The sequence below is a fragment of the Diuraphis noxia genome, unplaced genomic scaffold, assembly GCF_037042655.1.
Source record: "Diuraphis noxia isolate RWA-SAM2 unplaced genomic scaffold, SU_Dnox_SAM2 contig0001, whole genome shotgun sequence".
Taxonomy (NCBI): domain Eukaryota; kingdom Metazoa; phylum Arthropoda; class Insecta; order Hemiptera; family Aphididae; genus Diuraphis; species Diuraphis noxia.
In genome coordinates, this window is record NW_028301711.1 from 85,403,367 (window position 1) to 85,425,648 (window position 22,282).

Below are 22,282 nucleotides of genomic sequence, written 5' to 3' on the forward strand. Positions count from 1 at the left end.
AATAATACATAATATCAGAAATAAATAAAAATAAATTTAAATTACCCATATGGGGTATGTGAATTATAGTTTTTTTTTTATTCTTTGTGGTCGAAGAACTTTCTGATATCCTGTATTAATATTATTATTTTAAAATTTTATAGAATATATTATTATATAAAGGTTTAATGTGAATAACACACTTTTAAATTTCGTACTGCACGCTGAATTTTTCGTACTACACACAATTTTAGGGACTGTGATACCTACAATAATTTAAAAAACACGATTCATTAAGAATTTACAAAAACAAAACAACCCGGAACACGTGTTTTTTTGTGATTGTAACCACATATATAGAGTATTAGCGATTTCAATAACAATTTACATTTCTGCAGAAATAATTCTACACGGCGGGATCTTCAGTGACAGATGGCGGTTCTGTTGATGGCTGCGGCGGTGGTGCGGAAGGGGCGGCACAGACTGCCGTCGAGGAGTCGGTGGTGCTGTAAAAATGATTAATATTAAATACAACTGCAGGTCGTGGTAGAATATCACACATACTCACCAAAACAATCCCGCACTATGTGCCATCTCCTCTTACACCTGAAACATCCTGAAACACAAATAAACAATGTACAATTTCATTAATAGCATACTTGATCGAAATTTGTATTTGGTACGAGTCTACTTACTGAGGTTTTTTTTTTTTATTCCTTTCTGCAGTCGGCGGCCTGGGTTTGAAGGGTGTATACCCTACAGGTGCATTGTACACCTGTACAACCTTCCCAAAAAACTTGAAACCATTAACAACTTTCCCGTACGTGTAGTATACACTGTATCATAGTTTATTTATACGAGTAATTCGCACACAATAATTATCTGACTAATGTTAAATTCTTATATTTTAATTCAGTATCTGTTCTGTTCGTTATGAGTTTAACAACAGTTAATACGATTTTCAAAATAGAATTTGTTAATATTTTTTGTGACATTTTTAATTATTTAAAAATAACGATATGTTTTTTCAAAGCTCTATTGAGATTATATTTGACCTATACTTGTATTATAATTTGAAATAGTTAAATATAATGTATTATTATTATCTAGGTACTTGTATTATAATTTATAATAATAAAAATATTTTTATATGATAAGCATATATAATATTTGAACATGGTTCCCAAATTGACAGAAACGTCTTTTACTCTTTTCACAAAAATAAATTTTGGCGGAAACGGGAATCATACCTTTTTCGTTTTTGGCGGAAAAACGCTATACCTAAATCAGGGAACCGGTTTTTGGCGGAAACGAGCGATGCCCGTTAATCTTACACATCACTAATGATCACTTATGATACAAATATACAATAAGCTATACACATCTCACACGCACTTCTAAAATGATGAGGACGTAACACTGGCATTTGTTGACTCTGTTTTGTTAGTGCATGATAACATATCAAATTTACTCTCAGCAAATCACTCGTAGCTTCCTTAGTTTAAAAATCAGAGTGAATCGACGTCTTACGAGACTTGATGGTAAGAACATTATCTGTGTTTGTATGTGGATTTTTTTACGATGGTTTATATTAAAGTGAGTTACGAACATTCTAATTTATGAAATTTTATGTATACAAAACTTGCTAAAAAATTGTATTATTGTGAAAAAACTTACATACAAACACAGATAATGTTCTTACCGTCAAGTTTCATAAGAGGTCGATTCGCTTAAATACATAGATACAGATTTTTAAACTAACGAAGCTACACCTACACGTGATCTGCTGAGCATAAATTTGTTATGTTACGCACTCATAAGAGAGAGAATAAAATTTACCAGTATCACGTCCTCTTAAAATCAGTCACTTCCGTGGTAAAGGCAATGCGCTCTACCGGTTAGTAGTGAGAAATCTAGTGGCGACCACACGCCACCGCAAGATAGAGCGGTATCCGAACAGCTGCCTCCATGACTAAAGTAAGTTCTGATTATCTGGCTCTCACTAGTTGTGCTGGGGCCGATGTGTCAAGTATATATACGACCAAACCGTTGTTATTCTATCGTGAGGCGCAAGTAGTAGTCAACGTCAACCCAGCCGAACGGCAGACACTAGTGAATAACTAGTTCGTGTTACAAATAATAATTTGTCTTGATTAGCATTTGAAACGGTAATTGATCATTAACTGATCAGTATACATCAATTGCTCCACTGTGCATAATGTGGTCCGTCACGGGCCGCGCACCGGAGTGATCCTAACGTTCTGACTAACCACGCATCCGCCTCACCTCGAAATTTTTACATTTTTTTAACGCCTTTTTTTTCACTGCGTAATTCAATATTTCTATTATTATAAGTTTATAAATACAGAAGGAGTAAATTGTCCCGCAGGCCGCGTAAAACAGTTTTTGCCATGTGGTACGTTTGTGTAAAACAAACTCAATAGATGCGGGTTTAGTGTCCACTAAATTATTCTATCATAATATTGAGAATATCTTTAGAATACATACTTATACAGGATTATTTAAATATTTTTTCTTGTGATTTCGCAGTAAAACGAAATATTTAAGTTCTGAAAAAAATCTATTATGCTCAATATTTCAGTTTGCTTTCTTATTTCTTATGTAATTTCTAAAAATATTTATTTTTATGAATTTTTACTATAGCCTATATAATCTATAGGGTTAAATTAAGTTGGTTATCAATATTTCAGTACTTAACAGTCCCTAAAATTGTGTGTAGTGCGACACGCTTAATGTTGTTCGTCCCAAGTCAGACCACCCAAGTATGATACAAATGAAAATTAGTTATTTATGTTGGAAGGCACATTTAACGCGAAAGACCAGAGTGGGTTTTAATTAGGAAGTGAGAAGTTTCCGAATATTTCACTAATAGTTAATAATTATTTACATAAGTATAATATAGTCCGCAAAGTGGTTATATATCATATAATTTGGTATGATTTTCACATACTGACTTTACTCAAATCCTAATCATTGCGAGCACTGCCAATAATAATAATAATAATAAAATATAACGTATCACTCAATCAAATATACCAGTGTGTTCAATAAAAATGTGGATCGATTTAACAATAAGTATTAATTATTAATAAATTATTTATAAAATGTTTATTAATTTAGCAGTACAACATTTGTTACCTGATTTAAATAATAAATTAATACAAGTTATTATTTGATTGCGTTATTTTTATCAATATTTTGGATAAAATTATGAATTAATTGATCGAGTATTATATCGAATCAACCATCGTTTTGTCAATTTAAATACGTCAAATTGTTTTTAAAAAAATCAGATTTTATTAATTCTACAGAATATTTTTATTTCATATATTGTTGGCCAACTAATTTGTAAGGTTAAAATGACTCAGATTTTTATACCTGATTTACGGTAATTAAATTTTGTAGCAAGATATGCGTATATAAAAAATCGTAAATTAAAAATGCTCATAACAGTCATAACTCACCTAAAAATGAAGTTATCGTAAAAAAAACCACACTCAAACACAGATAATGTTCTAAACATCAAGTTCAATAAAGTTTCATTATAGGTCATATTACTATAATATTATAATTTATAAACTTACACATCACACATTACTTACATATCATATAATATACCACAAACTTAATATGTTGTTTGTGTTATTGTTACATGCATATAACATAAACTCGACATTATTTTTTAATGAATAACTTTATAATACAATTTAATATGAAAAAATTTCATGAATTACCTACTACCGCCAGTACAAACTAATTACCTGTTGCTTTGTTTACATTAGATCACTAAGACACTAAGATACGTAATAATTATATTAATCGGATTATATTTGTTTTAATGCAATGATGATACCCTATGCCATGATTTGTAACCTTTAATTATAATAGTTTTAAGTTTCCACCTGCGTACACAACCTTTCTTCCTAATGAAAAAGAGAGTGAACATACAGTTTTCTACCCTTCATTTTTCAACTGTTGAGTGACTTCATAACTTTTTAAGAACAAACGTTTGATACACACCACACATTATAGATATTATCTTATGGATATATATCTGTTCACAAAGAGTAAAAACTAACAAAAACAACAACAAAAAACCAAATAATTTCAAAAAAAAATTTATTGTTGAGCTGAAAACAAATAAAATTCATTTAATATTACAAATCATTGTATTTAACTAATATTGTTCAACTGAAAACTTACTGGATGTTTCCATGCTCTGAAATTTATAAAATGTATTGAATTAGCATTTTCGTCAGCAACTATTTAAAATTAGTATTAGATACTTACATCACCCTTCACCACCACCGCCGCTATTCCATTTGTCACTGAAGACACCGCGGGAACTTCAGTGACAAATGGCAGGTCTGTTGGTGGCTGCGGCGTTGGTGTTGATGGTGGTGCGGGAGGGGGCGGCACGGCCTGCCGTTGAGAAGTCGGTGGTGCTGTAAAAATGATTAATATTAAATACAACTGCAGGTCGTGGTAGAATATCACACATACTCACCAAAACAATCCCGCACTATGTGCCCCCTCCTCTTACACCTGAAACATCCTGAAACACAAATAAACAATGTACAATTTCATTAATAGCATACTTGATCGAAATTTGTATTTGGTACGAGGCTACTTACTGAGGTTTTTTTTTTTCCTGACTGCTGTCGGTGGCCTGGGTTTGAAGGGTATACAGGTGCATTGTACACCTGTACACCCTTCCCAAAAAATTTAAAGTTATTAACAACTTTCATTCTAAAACAGAAAAAAAAAACTTTAATGAATAATTTTCGCAGTTAATTATTCTACTTCTGTGACGTGTAGGATTTTTATTACAACATTTAAGAACCTATACAGCATTTCAACAAATCGCTTACTACACACTGACTCTGGTTATCACAGAAACGTTTTCATCTACAGATCTACAAAATTTTTATAAAATTACACATCATTATGAATTAACGAAAAATAAACTGAACACGTGGCCTGTTACAACGACAAACTACACACATTACATATGCGGTGACTTCCACAATTAAAAATTATTTTTCCATAGAAACTATTCTGCGTATAGGTACACGTTAGTACGTTACGTGTTTCGAGTTAAGAGGCTGTCAGCGCAGCGATGTTACTATAAAATTCTAACCCAAGAGCCACAATTTTATGGCCCATAAGAATCGTTTTTTTTTTATTAAATTTAAAGTAAAATTACAGTGAACAACAGTTTTAACGGTATAAACCTAACCTTTTGACTATACAGAGTGGTTTTTAATTATTGATTTTGGTTACCTTCCAGTCCCTAAAATATCCAAATTTTCGTACTACACAATACACAATACCAAATCAGTCAAATTTAAATTATACATAGTACCTATCAACCTATCAATTAATATTAATATGTATTTACAATAAATAATTTTATTTAAATAAAGTAGAATTTCTATTTAACAAATTTAAAGGTTCTTTAAACAAATTTGTGAAATAGAATTTTTGTTGAAAAATTTTTTTTTATATAACGCACATCATTTTAAGTGTACAAAATGCATGAAAATAATAATACATAATATCAGAAATAAATAAAAATAAATTTAAATTACCCATATGGGGTATGTGAATTATAGTTTTTTTTTTATTCTTTGTGGTCGAAGAACTTTCTGATATCCTGTATTAATATTATTATTTTAAAATTTTATAGAATATATTATTATATAAAGGTTTAATGTGAATAACACACTTTTAAATTTCGTACTGCACGCTGAATTTTTCGTACTACACACAATTTTAGGGACTGTGATACCTACAATAATTTAAAAAACACGATTCATTAAGAATTTACAAAAACAAAACAACCCGGAACACGTGTTTTTTTGTGATTGTAACCACATATATAGAGTATTAGCGATTTCAATAACAATTTACATTTCTGCAGAAATAATTCTACACGGCGGGATCTTCAGTGACAGATGGCGGTTCTGTTGATGGCTGCGGCGGTGGTGCGGAAGGGGCGGCACAGACTGCCGTCGAGGAGTCGGTGGTGCTGTAAAAATGATTAATATTAAATACAACTGCAGGTCGTGGTAGAATATCACACATACTCACCAAAACAATCCCGCACTATGTGCCATCTCCTCTTACACCTGAAACATCCTGAAACACAAATAAACAATGTACAATTTCATTAATAGCATACTTGATCGAAATTTGTATTTGGTACGAGTCTACTTACTGAGGTTTTTTTTTTTTATTCCTTTCTGCAGTCGGCGGCCTGGGTTTGAAGGGTGTATACCCTACAGGTGCATTGTACACCTGTACAACCTTCCCAAAAAACTTGAAACCATTAACAACTTTCCCGTACGTGTAGTATACACTGTATCATAGTTTATTTATACGAGTAATTCGCACACAATAATTATCTGACTAATGTTAAATTCTTATATTTTAATTCAGTATCTGTTCTGTTCGTTATGAGTTTAACAACAGTTAATACGATTTTCAAAATAGAATTTGTTAATATTTTTTGTGACATTTTTAATTATTTAAAAATAACGATATGTTTTTTCAAAGCTCTATTGAGATTATATTTGACCTATACTTGTATTATAATTTGAAATAGTTAAATATAATGTATTATTATTATCTAGGTACTTGTATTATAATTTATAATAATAAAAATATTTTTATATGATAAGCATATATAATATTTGAACATGGTTCCCAAATTGACAGAAACGTCTTTTACTCTTTTCACAAAAATAAATTTTGGCGGAAACGGGAATCATACCTTTTTCGTTTTTGGCGGAAAAACGCTATACCTAAATCAGGGAACCGGTTTTTGGCGGAAACGAGCGATGCCCGTTAATCTTACACATCACTAATGATCACTTATGATACAAATATACAATAAGCTATACACATCTCACACGCACTTCTAAAATGATGAGGACGTAACACTGGCATTTGTTGACTCTGTTTTGTTAGTGCATGATAACATATCAAATTTACTCTCAGCAAATCACTCGTAGCTTCCTTAGTTTAAAAATCAGAGTGAATCGACGTCTTACGAGACTTGATGGTAAGAACATTATCTGTGTTTGTATGTGGATTTTTTTACGATGGTTTATATTAAAGTGAGTTACGAACATTCTAATTTATGAAATTTTATGTATACAAAACTTGCTAAAAAATTGTATTATTGTGAAAAAACTTACATACAAACACAGATAATGTTCTTACCGTCAAGTTTCATAAGAGGTCGATTCGCTTAAATACATAGATACAGATTTTTAAACTAACGAAGCTACACCTACACGTGATCTGCTGAGCATAAATTTGTTATGTTACGCACTCATAAGAGAGAGAATAAAATTTACCAGTATCACGTCCTCTTAAAATCAGTCACTTCCGTGGTAAAGGCAATGCGCTCTACCGGTTAGTAGTGAGAAATCTAGTGGCGACCACACGCCACCGCAAGATAGAGCGGTATCCGAACAGCTGCCTCCATGACTAAAGTAAGTTCTGATTATCTGGCTCTCACTAGTTGTGCTGGGGCCGATGTGTCAAGTATATATACGACCAAACCGTTGTTATTCTATCGTGAGGCGCAAGTAGTAGTCAACGTCAACCCAGCCGAACGGCAGACACTAGTGAATAACTAGTTCGTGTTACAAATAATAATTTGTCTTGATTAGCATTTGAAACGGTAATTGATCATTAACTGATCAGTATACATCAATTGCTCCACTGTGCATAATGTGGTCCGTCACGGGCCGCGCACCGGAGTGATCCTAACGTTCTGACTAACCACGCATCCGCCTCACCTCGAAATTTTTACATTTTTTTAACGCCTTTTTTTTCACTGCGTAATTCAATATTTCTATTATTATAAGTTTATAAATACAGAAGGAGTAAATTGTCCCGCAGGCCGCGTAAAACAGTTTTTGCCATGTGGTACGTTTGTGTAAAACAAACTCAATAGATGCGGGTTTAGTGTCCACTAACCACTAATTATTCTATCATAATATTGAGAATATCTTTAGAATACATACTTATACAGGATTATTTAAATATTTTTTCCTGTGATTTCGCAGTAAAACGAAATATTTAAGTTCTGAAAAAAATCTATTATGCTCAATATTTCAGTTTGCTTTCTTATTTCTATGTAATTTCTAAAATATTTATTTTTATGAATTTTTACTATAGCCTATATAATCTATAGGTTAAATTAAGTTGGTTATCAATATTTCAGTACTTAACAGTCCCTAAATTGTGTGTAGTGCGACACGCTTTAATGTTGTTCGTCCCAAGTCAGACCACCCAAGTATGATACAAATGAAAATTAGTTATTTATGTTGGAAGGCACATTTAACGCGAAAGACCAGAGTGGGTTTTAATTAGGAAGTGAGAAGTTTCCGAATATTTCACTAATAGTTAATAATTATTTACATAAGTATAATATAGTCCGCAAAGTGGTTATATATCATATAATTTGGTATGATTTTCACATACTGACTTTACTCAAATCCTAATCATTGCGAGCACTGCCAATAATAATAATAATAATAAAATAACGTATCACTCAATCAAATATACCAGTGTGTTCAATAAAAATGTGGATCGATTTAACAATAAGTATTAATTATTAATAAATTATTTATAAAATGTTTATTAATTTAGCAGTACAACATTTGTTACCTGATTTAAATAATAAATTAATACAAGTTATTATTTGATTGCGTTATTTTTATCAATATTTTGGATAAAATTATGAATTAATTGATCGAGTATTATATCGAATCAACCATCGTTTTGTCAATTTAAATACGTCAAATTGTTTTTAAAAAATCAGATTTTATTAATTCTACAGAATATTTTTATTTCATATATTGTTGGCCAACTAATTTGTAAGGTTAAAATGACTCAGATTTTTATACCTGATTTACGGTAATTAAATTTTGTAGCAAGATATGCGTATATAAAAAATCGTAAATTAAAAATGCTCATAACAGTCATAACTCACCTAAAAATGAAGTTATCGTAAAAAAAACCACACTCAAACACAGATAATGTTCTAAACATCAAGTTCAATAAAGTTTCATTATAGGTCATATTACTATAATATTATAATTTATAAACTTACACATCACACATTACTTACATATCATATAATATACCACAAACTTAATATGTTGTTTGTGTTATTGTTACATGCATATAACATAAACTCGACATTATTTTTTAATGAATAACTTTATAATACAATTTAATATGAAAAAATTTCATGAATTACCTACTACCGCCAGTACAAACTAATTACCTGTTGCTTTGTTTACATTAGATCACTAAGACACTAAGATACGTAATAATTATATTAATCGGATTATATTTGTTTTAATGCAATGATGATACCCTATGCCATGATTTGTAACCTTTAATTATAATAGTTTTAAGTTTCCACCTGCGTACACAACCTTTCTTCCTAATGAAAAAGAGAGTGAACATACAGTTTTCTACCCTTCATTTTTCAACTGTTGAGTGACTTCATAACTTTTTAAGAACAAACGTTTGATACACACCACACATTATAGATATTATCTATGGATATATATCTGTTCACAAAGAGTAAAAACTAACAAAAACAACAACAAAAAACCAAATAATTTCAAAAAAAAATTTATTGTTGAGCTGAAAACAAATAAAATTCATTTAATATTACAAATCATTGTATTTAACTAATATTGTTCAACTGAAAACTTACTGGATGTTTCCATGCTCTGAAATTTATAAAATGTATTGAATTAGCATTTTCGTCAGCAACTATTTAAAATTAGTATTAGATACTTACATCACCCTTCACCACCACCGCCGCTATTCCATTTGTCACTGAAGACACCGCGGGAACTTCAGTGACAAATGGCAGGTCTGTTGGTGGCTGCGGCGTTGGTGTTGATGGTGGTGCGGGAGGGGGCGGCACGGCCTGCCGTTGAGAAGTCGGTGGTGCTGTAAAAATGATTAATATTAAATACAACTGCAGGTCGTGGTAGAATATCACACATACTCACCAAAACAATCCCGCACTATGTGCCCCCTCCTCTTACACCTGAAACATCCTGAAACACAAATAAACAATGTACAATTTCATTAATAGCATACTTGATCGAAATTTGTATTTGGTACGAGGCTACTTACTGAGGTTTTTTTTTTTCCTGACTGCTGTCGGTGGCCTGGGTTTGAAGGGTATACAGGTGCATTGTACACCTGTACACCCTTCCCAAAAAATTTAAAGTTATTAACAACTTTCATTCTAAAACAGAAAAAAAAAAACTTTAATGAATAATTTTCGCAGTTAATTATTCTACTTCTGTGACGTGTAGGATTTTTATTACAACATTTAAGAACCTATACAGCATTTCAACAAATCGCTTACTACACACTGACTCTGGTTATCACAGAAACGTTTTCATCTACAGATCTACAAAATTTTTATAAAATTACACATCATTATGAATTAACGAAAAATAAACTGAACACGTGGCCTGTTACAACGACAAACTACACACATTACATATGCGGTGACTTCCACAATTAAAAATTATTTTTCCATAGAAACTATTCTGCGTATAGGTACACGTTAGTACGTTACGTGTTTCGAGTTAAGAGGCTGTCAGCGCAGCGATGTTACTATAAAATTCTAACCCAAGAGCCACAATTTTATGGCCCATAAGAATCGTTTTTTTTTTATTAAATTTAAAGTAAAATTACAGTGAACAACAGTTTTAACGGTATAAACCTAACCTTTTGACTATACAGAGTGGTTTTTAATTATTGATTTTGGTTACCTTCCAGTCCCTAAAATATCCAAATTTTCGTACTACACAATACACAATACCAAATCAGTCAAATTTAAATTATACATAGTACCTATCAACCTATCAATTAATATTAATATGTATTTACAATAAATAATTTTATTTAAATAAAGTAGAATTTCTATTTAACAAATTTAAAGGTTCTTTAAACAAATTTGTGAAATAGAATTTTTGTTGAAAAATTTTTTTTATATAACGCACATCATTTTAAGTGTACAAAATGCATGAAAATAATAATACATAATATCAGAAATAAATAAAAATAAATTTAAATTACCCATATGGGGTATGTGAATTATAGTTTTTTTTTTATTCTTTGTGGTCGAAGAACTTTCTGATATCCTGTATTAATATTATTATTTTAAAATTTTATAGAATATATTATTATATAAAGGTTTAATGTGAATAACACACTTTTAAATTTCGTACTGCACGCTGAATTTTTCGTACTACACACAATTTTAGGGACTGTGATACCTACAATAATTTAAAAAACACGATTCATTAAGAATTTACAAAAACAAAACAACCCGGAACACGTGTTTTTTTGTGATTGTAACCACATATATAGAGTATTAGCGATTTCAATAACAATTTACATTTCTGCAGAAATAATTCTACACGGCGGGATCTTCAGTGACAGATGGCGGTTCTGTTGATGGCTGCGGCGGTGGTGCGGAAGGGGCGGCACAGACTGCCGTCGAGGAGTCGGTGGTGCTGTAAAAATGATTAATATTAAATACAACTGCAGGTCGTGGTAGAATATCACACATACTCACCAAAACAATCCCGCACTATGTGCCATCTCCTCTTACACCTGAAACATCCTGAAACACAAATAAACAATGTACAATTTCATTAATAGCATACTTGATCGAAATTTGTATTTGGTACGAGTCTACTTACTGAGGTTTTTTTTTTTTATTCCTTTCTGCAGTCGGCGGCCTGGGTTTGAAGGGTGTATACCCTACAGGTGCATTGTACACCTGTACAACCTTCCCAAAAAACTTGAAACCATTAACAACTTTCCCGTACGTGTAGTATACACTGTATCATAGTTTATTTATACGAGTAATTCGCACACAATAATTATCTGACTAATGTTAAATTCTTATATTTTAATTCAGTATCTGTTCTGTTCGTTATGAGTTTAACAACAGTTAATACGATTTTCAAAATAGAATTTGTTAATATTTTTTGTGACATTTTTAATTATTTAAAAATAACGATATGTTTTTTCAAAGCTCTATTGAGATTATATTTGACCTATACTTGTATTATAATTTGAAATAGTTAAATATAATGTATTATTATTATCTAGGTACTTGTATTATAATTTATAATAATAAAAATATTTTTATATGATAAGCATATATAATATTTGAACATGGTTCCCAAATTGACAGAAACGTCTTTTACTCTTTTCACAAAAATAAATTTTGGCGGAAACGGGAATCATACCTTTTTCGTTTTTGGCGGAAAAACGCTATACCTAAATCAGGGAACCGGTTTTTGGCGGAAACGAGCGATGCCCGTTAATCTTACACATCACTAATGATCACTTATGATACAAATATACAATAAGCTATACACATCTCACACGCACTTCTAAAATGATGAGGACGTAACACTGGCATTTGTTGACTCTGTTTTGTTAGTGCATGATAACATATCAAATTTACTCTCAGCAAATCACTCGTAGCTTCCTTAGTTTAAAAATCAGAGTGAATCGACGTCTTACGAGACTTGATGGTAAGAACATTATCTGTGTTTGTATGTGGATTTTTTTACGATGGTTTATATTAAAGTGAGTTACGAACATTCTAATTTATGAAATTTTATGTATACAAAACTTGCTAAAAAATTGTATTATTGTGAAAAAACTTACATACAAACACAGATAATGTTCTTACCGTCAAGTTTCATAAGAGGTCGATTCGCTTAAATACATAGATACAGATTTTTAAACTAACGAAGCTACACCTACACGTGATCTGCTGAGCATAAATTTGTTATGTTACGCACTCATAAGAGAGAGAATAAAATTTACCAGTATCACGTCCTCTTAAAATCAGTCACTTCCGTGGTAAAGGCAATGCGCTCTACCGGTTAGTAGTGAGAAATCTAGTGGCGACCACACGCCACCGCAAGATAGAGCGGTATCCGAACAGCTGCCTCCATGACTAAAGTAAGTTCTGATTATCTGGCTCTCACTAGTTGTGCTGGGGCCGATGTGTCAAGTATATATACGACCAAACCGTTGTTATTCTATCGTGAGGCGCAAGTAGTAGTCAACGTCAACCCAGCCGAACGGCAGACACTAGTGAATAACTAGTTCGTGTTACAAATAATAATTTGTCTTGATTAGCATTTGAAACGGTAATTGATCATTAACTGATCAGTATACATCAATTGCTCCACTGTGCATAATGTGGTCCGTCACGGGCCGCGCACCGGAGTGATCCTAACGTTCTGACTAACCACGCATCCGCCTCACCTCGAAATTTTTACATTTTTTTAACGCCTTTTTTTTCACTGCGTAATTCAATATTTCTATTATTATAAGTTTATAAATACAGAAGGAGTAAATTGTCCCGCAGGCCGCGTAAAACAGTTTTTGCCATGTGGTACGTTTGTGTAAAACAAACTCAATAGATGCGGGTTTAGTGTCCACTAAATTATTCTATCATAATATTGAGAATATCTTTAGAATACATACTTATACAGGATTATTTAAATATTTTTTCTTGTGATTTCGCAGTAAAACGAAATATTTAAGTTCTGAAAAAAATCTATTATGCTCAATATTTCAGTTTGCTTTCTTATTTCTTATGTAATTTCTAAAAATATTTATTTTTATGAATTTTTACTATAGCCTATATAATCTATAGGGTTAAATTAAGTTGGTTATCAATATTTCAGTACTTAACAGTCCCTAAAATTGTGTGTAGTGCGACACGCTTAATGTTGTTCGTCCCAAGTCAGACCACCCAAGTATGATACAAATGAAAATTAGTTATTTATGTTGGAAGGCACATTTAACGCGAAAGACCAGAGTGGGTTTTAATTAGGAAGTGAGAAGTTTCCGAATATTTCACTAATAGTTAATAATTATTTACATAAGTATAATATAGTCCGCAAAGTGGTTATATATCATATAATTTGGTATGATTTTCACATACTGACTTTACTCAAATCCTAATCATTGCGAGCACTGCCAATAATAATAATAATAATAAAATATAACGTATCACTCAATCAAATATACCAGTGTGTTCAATAAAAATGTGGATCGATTTAACAATAAGTATTAATTATTAATAAATTATTTATAAAATGTTTATTAATTTAGCAGTACAACATTTGTTACCTGATTTAAATAATAAATTAATACAAGTTATTATTTGATTGCGTTATTTTTATCAATATTTTGGATAAAATTATGAATTAATTGATCGAGTATTATATCGAATCAACCATCGTTTTGTCAATTTAAATACGTCAAATTGTTTTTAAAAAAATCAGATTTTATTAATTCTACAGAATATTTTTATTTCATATATTGTTGGCCAACTAATTTGTAAGGTTAAAATGACTCAGATTTTTATACCTGATTTACGGTAATTAAATTTTGTAGCAAGATATGCGTATATAAAAAATCGTAAATTAAAAATGCTCATAACAGTCATAACTCACCTAAAAATGAAGTTATCGTAAAAAAAACCACACTCAAACACAGATAATGTTCTAAACATCAAGTTCAATAAAGTTTCATTATAGGTCATATTACTATAATATTATAATTTATAAACTTACACATCACACATTACTTACATATCATATAATATACCACAAACTTAATATGTTGTTTGTGTTATTGTTACATGCATATAACATAAACTCGACATTATTTTTTAATGAATAACTTTATAATACAATTTAATATGAAAAAATTTCATGAATTACCTACTACCGCCAGTACAAACTAATTACCTGTTGCTTTGTTTACATTAGATCACTAAGACACTAAGATACGTAATAATTATATTAATCGGATTATATTTGTTTTAATGCAATGATGATACCCTATGCCATGATTTGTAACCTTTAATTATAATAGTTTTAAGTTTCCACCTGCGTACACAACCTTTCTTCCTAATGAAAAAGAGAGTGAACATACAGTTTTCTACCCTTCATTTTTCAACTGTTGAGTGACTTCATAACTTTTTAAGAACAAACGTTTGATACACACCACACATTATAGATATTATCTTATGGATATATATATCTGTTCACAAAGAGTAAAAACTAACAAAAACAACAACAAAAAACCAAATAATTTCAAAAAAAAATTTATTGTTGAGCTGAAAACAAATAAAATTCATTTAATATTACAAATCATTGTATTTAACTAATATTGTTCAACTGAAAACTTACTGGATGTTTCCATGCTCTGAAATTTATAAAATGTATTGAATTAGCATTTTCGTCAGCAACTATTTAAAATTAGTATTAGATACTTACATCACCCTTCACCACCACCGCCGCTATTCCATTTGTCACTGAAGACACCGCGGGAACTTCAGTGACAAATGGCAGGTCTGTTGGTGGCTGCGGCGTTGGTGTTGATGGTGGTGCGGGAGGGGGCGGCACGGCCTGCCGTTGAGAAGTCGGTGGTGCTGTAAAAATGATTAATATTAAATACAACTGCAGGTCGTGGTAGAATATCACACATACTCACCAAAACAATCCCGCACTATGTGCCCCCTCCTCTTACACCTGAAACATCCTGAAACACAAATAAACAATGTACAATTTCATTAATAGCATACTTGATCGAAATTTGTATTTGGTACGAGGCTACTTACTGAGGTTTTTTTTTTTCCTGACTGCTGTCGGTGGCCTGGGTTTGAAGGGTATACAGGTGCATTGTACACCTGTACACCCTTCCCAAAAAATTTAAAGTTATTAACAACTTTCATTCTAAAACAGAAAAAAAAAACTTTAATGAATAATTTTCGCAGTTAATTATTCTACTTCTGTGACGTGTAGGATTTTTATTACAACATTTAAGAACCTATACAGCATTTCAACAAATCGCTTACTACACACTGACTCTGGTTATCACAGAAACGTTTTCATCTACAGATCTACAAAATTTTTATAAAATTACACATCATTATGAATTAACGAAAAATAAACTGAACACGTGGCCTGTTACAACGACAAACTACACACATTACATATGCGGTGACTTCCACAATTAAAAATTATTTTTCCATAGAAACTATTCTGCGTATAGGTACACGTTAGTACGTTACGTGTTTCGAGTTAAGAGGCTGTCAGCGCAGCGATGTTACTATAAAATTCTAACCCAAGAGCCACAATTTTATGGCCCATAAGAATCGTTTTTTTTTTATTAAATTTAAAGTAAAATTACAGTGAACAACAGTTTTAACGGTATAAACCTAACCTTTTGACTATACAGAGTGGTTTTTAATTATTGATTTTGGTTACCTTCCAGTCCCTAAAATATCCAAATTTTCGTACTACACAATACACAATACCAAATCAGTCAAATTTAAATTATACATAGTACCTATCAACCTATCAATTAATATTAATATGTATTTACAATAAATAATTTTATTTAAATAAAGTAGAATTTCTATTTAACAAATTTAAAGGTTCTTTAAACAAATTTGTGAAATAGAATTTTTGTTGAAAAATTTTTTTTTATATAACGCACATCATTTTAAGTGTACAAAATGCATGAAAATAATAATACATAATATCAGAAATAAATAAAAATAAATTTAAATTACCCATATGGGGTATGTGAATTATAGTTTTTTTTTTATTCTTTGTGGTCGAAGAACTTTCTGATATCCTGTATTAATATTATTATTTTAAAATTTTATAGAATATATTATTATATAAAGGTTTAATGTGAATAACACACTTTTAAATTTCGTACTGCACGCTGAATTTTTCGTACTACACACAATTTTAGGGACTGTGATACCTACAATAATTTAAAAAACACGATTCATTAAGAATTTACAAAAACAAAACAACCCGGAACACGTGTTTTTTTGTGATTGTAACCACATATATAGAGTATTAGCGATTTCAATAACAATTTACATTTCTGCAGAAATAATTCTACACGGCGGGATCTTCAGTGACAGATGGCGGTTCTGTTGATGGCTGCGGCGGTGGTGCGGAAGGGGCGGCACAGACTGCCGTCGAGGAGTCGGTGGTGCTGTAAAAATGATTAATATTAAATACAACTGCAGGTCGTGGTAGAATATCACACATACTCACCAAAACAATCCCGCACTATGTGCCATCTCCTCTTACACCTGAAACATCCTGAAACACAAATAAACAATGTACAATTTCATTAATAGCATACTTGATCGAAATTTGTATTTGGTACGAGTCTACTTACTGAGGTTTTTTTTTTTTATTCCTTTCTGCAGTCGGCGGCCTGGGTTTGAAGGGTGTATACCCTACAGGTGCATTGTACACCTGTACAACCTTCCCAAAAAACTTGAAACCATTAACAACTTTCCCGTACGTGTAGTATACACTGTATCATAGTTTATTTATACGAGTAATTCGCACACAATAATTATCTGACTAATGTTAAATTCTTATATTTTAATTCAGTATCTGTTCTGTTCGTTATGAGTTTAACAACAGTTAATACGATTTTCAAAATAGAATTTGTTAATATTTTTTGTGACATTTTTAATTATTTAAAAATAACGATATGTTTTTTCAAAGCTCTATTGAGATTATATTTGACCTATACTTGTATTATAATTTGAAATAGTTAAATATAATGTATTATTATTATCTAGGTACTTGTATTATAATTTATAATAATAAAAATATTTTTATATGATAAGCATATATAATATTTGAACATGGTTCCCAAATTGACAGAAACGTCTTTTACTCTTTTCACAAAAATAAATTTTGGCGGAAACGGGAATCATACCTTTTTCGTTTTTGGCGGAAAAACGCTATACCTAAATCAGGGAACCGGTTTTTGGCGGAAACGAGCGATGCCCGTTAATCTTACACATCACTAATGATCACTTATGATACAAATATACAATAAGCTATACACATCTCACACGCACTTCTAAAATGATGAGGACGTAACACTGGCATTTGTTGACTCTGTTTTGTTAGTGCATGATAACATATCAAATTTACTCTCAGCAAATCACTCGTAGCTTCCTTAGTTTAAAAATCAGAGTGAATCGACGTCTTACGAGACTTGATGGTAAGAACATTATCTGTGTTTGTATGTGGATTTTTTTACGATGGTTTATATTAAAGTGAGTTACGAACATTCTAATTTATGAAATTTTATGTATACAAAACTTGCTAAAAAATTGTATTATTGTGAAAAAACTTACATACAAACACAGATAATGTTCTTACCGTCAAGTTTCATAAGAGGTCGATTCGCTTAAATACATAGATACAGATTTTTAAACTAACGAAGCTACACCTACACGTGATCTGCTGAGCATAAATTTGTTATGTTACGCACTCATAAGAGAGAGAATAAAATTTACCAGTATCACGTCCTCTTAAAATCAGTCACTTCCGTGGTAAAGGCAATGCGCTCTACCGGTTAGTAGTGAGAAATCTAGTGGCGACCACACGCCACCGCAAGATAGAGCGGTATCCGAACAGCTGCCTCCATGACTAAAGTAAGTTCTGATTATCTGGCTCTCACTAGTTGTGCTGGGGCCGATGTGTCAAGTATATATACGACCAAACCGTTGTTATTCTATCGTGAGGCGCAAGTAGTAGTCAACGTCAACCCAGCCGAACGGCAGACACTAGTGAATAACTAGTTCGTGTTACAAATAATAATTTGTCTTGATTAGCATTTGAAACGGTAATTGATCATTAACTGATCAGTATACATCAATTGCTCCACTGTGCATAATGTGGTCCGTCACGGGCCGCGCACCGGAGTGATCCTAACGTTCTGACTAACCACGCATCCGCCTCACCTCGAAATTTTTACATTTTTTTAACGCCTTTTTTTTCACTGCGTAATTCAATATTTCTATTATTATAAGTTTATAAATACAGAAGGAGTAAATTGTCCCGCAGGCCGCGTAAAACAGTTTTTGCCATGTGGTACGTTTGTGTAAAACAAACTCAATAGATGCGGGTTTAGTGTCCACTAAATTATTCTATCATAATATTGAGAATATCTTTAGAATACATACTTATACAGGATTATTTAAATATTTTTTCTTGTGATTTCGCAGTAAAACGAAATATTTAAGTTCTGAAAAAAATCTATTATGCTCAATATTTCAGTTTGCTTTCTTATTTCTTATGTAATTTCTAAAAATATTTATTTTTATGAATTTTTACTATAGCCTATATAATCTATAGGGTTAAATTAAGTTGGTTATCAATATTTCAGTACTTAACAGTCCCTAAAATTGTGTGTAGTGCGACACGCTTAATGTTGTTCGTCCCAAGTCAGACCACCCAAGTATGATACAAATGAAAATTAGTTATTTATGTTGGAAGGCACATTTAACGCGAAAGACCAGAGTGGGTTTTAATTAGGAAGTGAGAAGTTTCCGAATATTTCACTAATAGTTAATAATTATTTACATAAGTATAATATAGTCCGCAAAGTGGTTATATATCATATAATTTGGTATGATTTTCACATACTGACTTTACTCAAATCCTAATCATTGCGAGCACTGCCAATAATAATAATAATAATAAAATATAACGTATCACTCAATCAAATATACCAGTGTGTTCAATAAAAATGTGGATCGATTTAACAATAAGTATTAATTATTAATAAATTATTTATAAAATGTTTATTAATTTAGCAGTACAACATTTGTTACCTGATTTAAATAATAAATTAATACAAGTTATTATTTGATTGCGTTATTTTTATCAATATTTTGGATAAAATTATGAATTAATTGATCGAGTATTATATCGAATCAACCATCGTTTTGTCAATTTAAATACGTCAAATTGTTTTTAAAAAAATCAGATTTTATTAATTCTACAGAATATTTTTATTTCATATATTGTTGGCCAACTAATTTGTAAGGTTAAAATGACTCAGATTTTTATACCTGATTTACGGTAATTAAATTTTGTAGCAAGATATGCGTATATAAAAAATCGTAAATTAAAAATGCTCATAACAGTCATAACTCACCTAAAAATGAAGTTATCGTAAAAAAAACCACACTCAAACACAGATAATGTTCTAAACATCAAGTTCAATAAAGTTTCATTATAGGTCATATTACTATAATATTATAATTTATAAACTTACACATCACACATTACTTACATATCATATAATATACCACAAACTTAATATGTTGTTTGTGTTATTGTTACATGCATATAACATAAACTCGACATTATTTTTTAATGAATAACTTTATAATACAATTTAATATGAAAAAATTTCATGAATTACCTACTACCGCCAGTACAAACTAATTACCTGTTGCTTTGTTTACATTAGATCACTAAGACACTAAGATACGTAATAATTATATTAATCGGATTATATTTGTTTTAATGCAATGATGATACCCTATGCCATGATTTGTAACCTTTAATTATAATAGTTTTAAGTTTCCACCTGCGTACACAACCTTTCTTCCTAATGAAAAAGAGAGTGAACATACAGTTTTCTACCCTTCATTTTTCAACTGTTGAGTGACTTCATAACTTTTTAAGAACAAACGTTTGATACACACCACACATTATAGATATTATCTTATGGATATATATCTGTTCACAAAGAGTAAAAACTAACAAAAACAACAACAAAAAACCAAATAATTTCAAAAAAAAATTTATTGTTGAGCTGAAAACAAATAAAATTCATTTAATATTACAAATCATTGTATTTAACTAATATTGTTCAACTGAAAACTTACTGGATGTTTCCATGCTCTGAAATTTATAAAATGTATTGAATTAGCATTTTCGTCAGCAACTATTTAAAATTAGTATTAGATACTTACATCACCCTTCACCACCACCGCCGCTATTCCATTTGTCACTGAAGACACCGCGGGAACTTCAGTGACAAATGGCAGGTCTGTTGGTGGCTGCGGCGTTGGTGTTGATGGTGGTGCGGGAGGGGGCGGCACGGCCTGCCGTTGAGGAGTCGGTGGTGCTGTAAAAATGATTAATATTAAATACAACTGCAGGTCGTGGTAGAATATCACACATACTCACCAAAACAATCCCGCACTATGTGCCCCCTCCTCTTACACCTGAAACATCCTGAAACACAAATAAACAATGTACAATTTCATTAATAGCATACTTGATCGAAATTTGTATTTGGTACGAGGCTACTTACTGAGGTTTTTTTTTTTTCCTGACTGCTGTCGGTGGCCTGGGTTTGAAGGGTATACAGGTGCATTGTACACCTGTACACCCTTCCCAAAAAATTTAAAGTTATTAACAACTTTCATTCTAAAACAGAAAAAAAAAACTTTAATGAATAATTTTCGCAGTTAATTATTCTACTTCTGTGACGTGTAGGATTTTTATTACAACATTTAAGAACCTATACAGCATTTCAACAAATCGCTTACTACACACTGACTCTGGTTATCACAGAAACGTTTTCATCTACAGATCTACAAAATTTTTATAAAATTACACATCATTATGAATTAACGAAAAATAAACTGAACACGTGGCCTGTTACAACGACAAACTACACACATTACATATGCGGTGACTTCCACAATTAAAAATTATTTTTCCATAGAAACTATTCTGCGTATAGGTACACGTTAGTACGTTACGTGTTTCGAGTTAAGAGGCTGTCAGCGCAGCGATGTTACTATAAAATTCTAACCCAAGAGCCACAATTTTATGGCCCATAAGAATCGTTTTTTTTTTATTAAATTTAAAGTAAAATTACAGTGAACAACAGTTTTAACGGTATAAACCTAACCTTTTGACTATACAGAGTGGTTTTTAATTATTGATTTTGGTTACCTTCCAGTCCCTAAAATATCCAAATTTTCGTACTACACAATACACAATACCAAATCAGTCAAATTTAAATTATACATAGTACCTATCAACCTATCAATTAATATTAATATGTATTTACAATAAATAATTTTATTTAAATAAAGTAGAATTTCTATTTAACAAATTTAAAGGTTCTTTAAACAAATTTGTGAAATAGAATTTTTGTTGAAAAATTTTTTTTTATATAACGCACATCATTTTAAGTGTACAAAATGCATGAAAATAATAATACATAATATCAGAAATAAATAAAAATAAATTTAAATTACCCATATGGGGTATGTGAATTATAGTTTTTTTTTTATTCTTTGTGGTCGAAG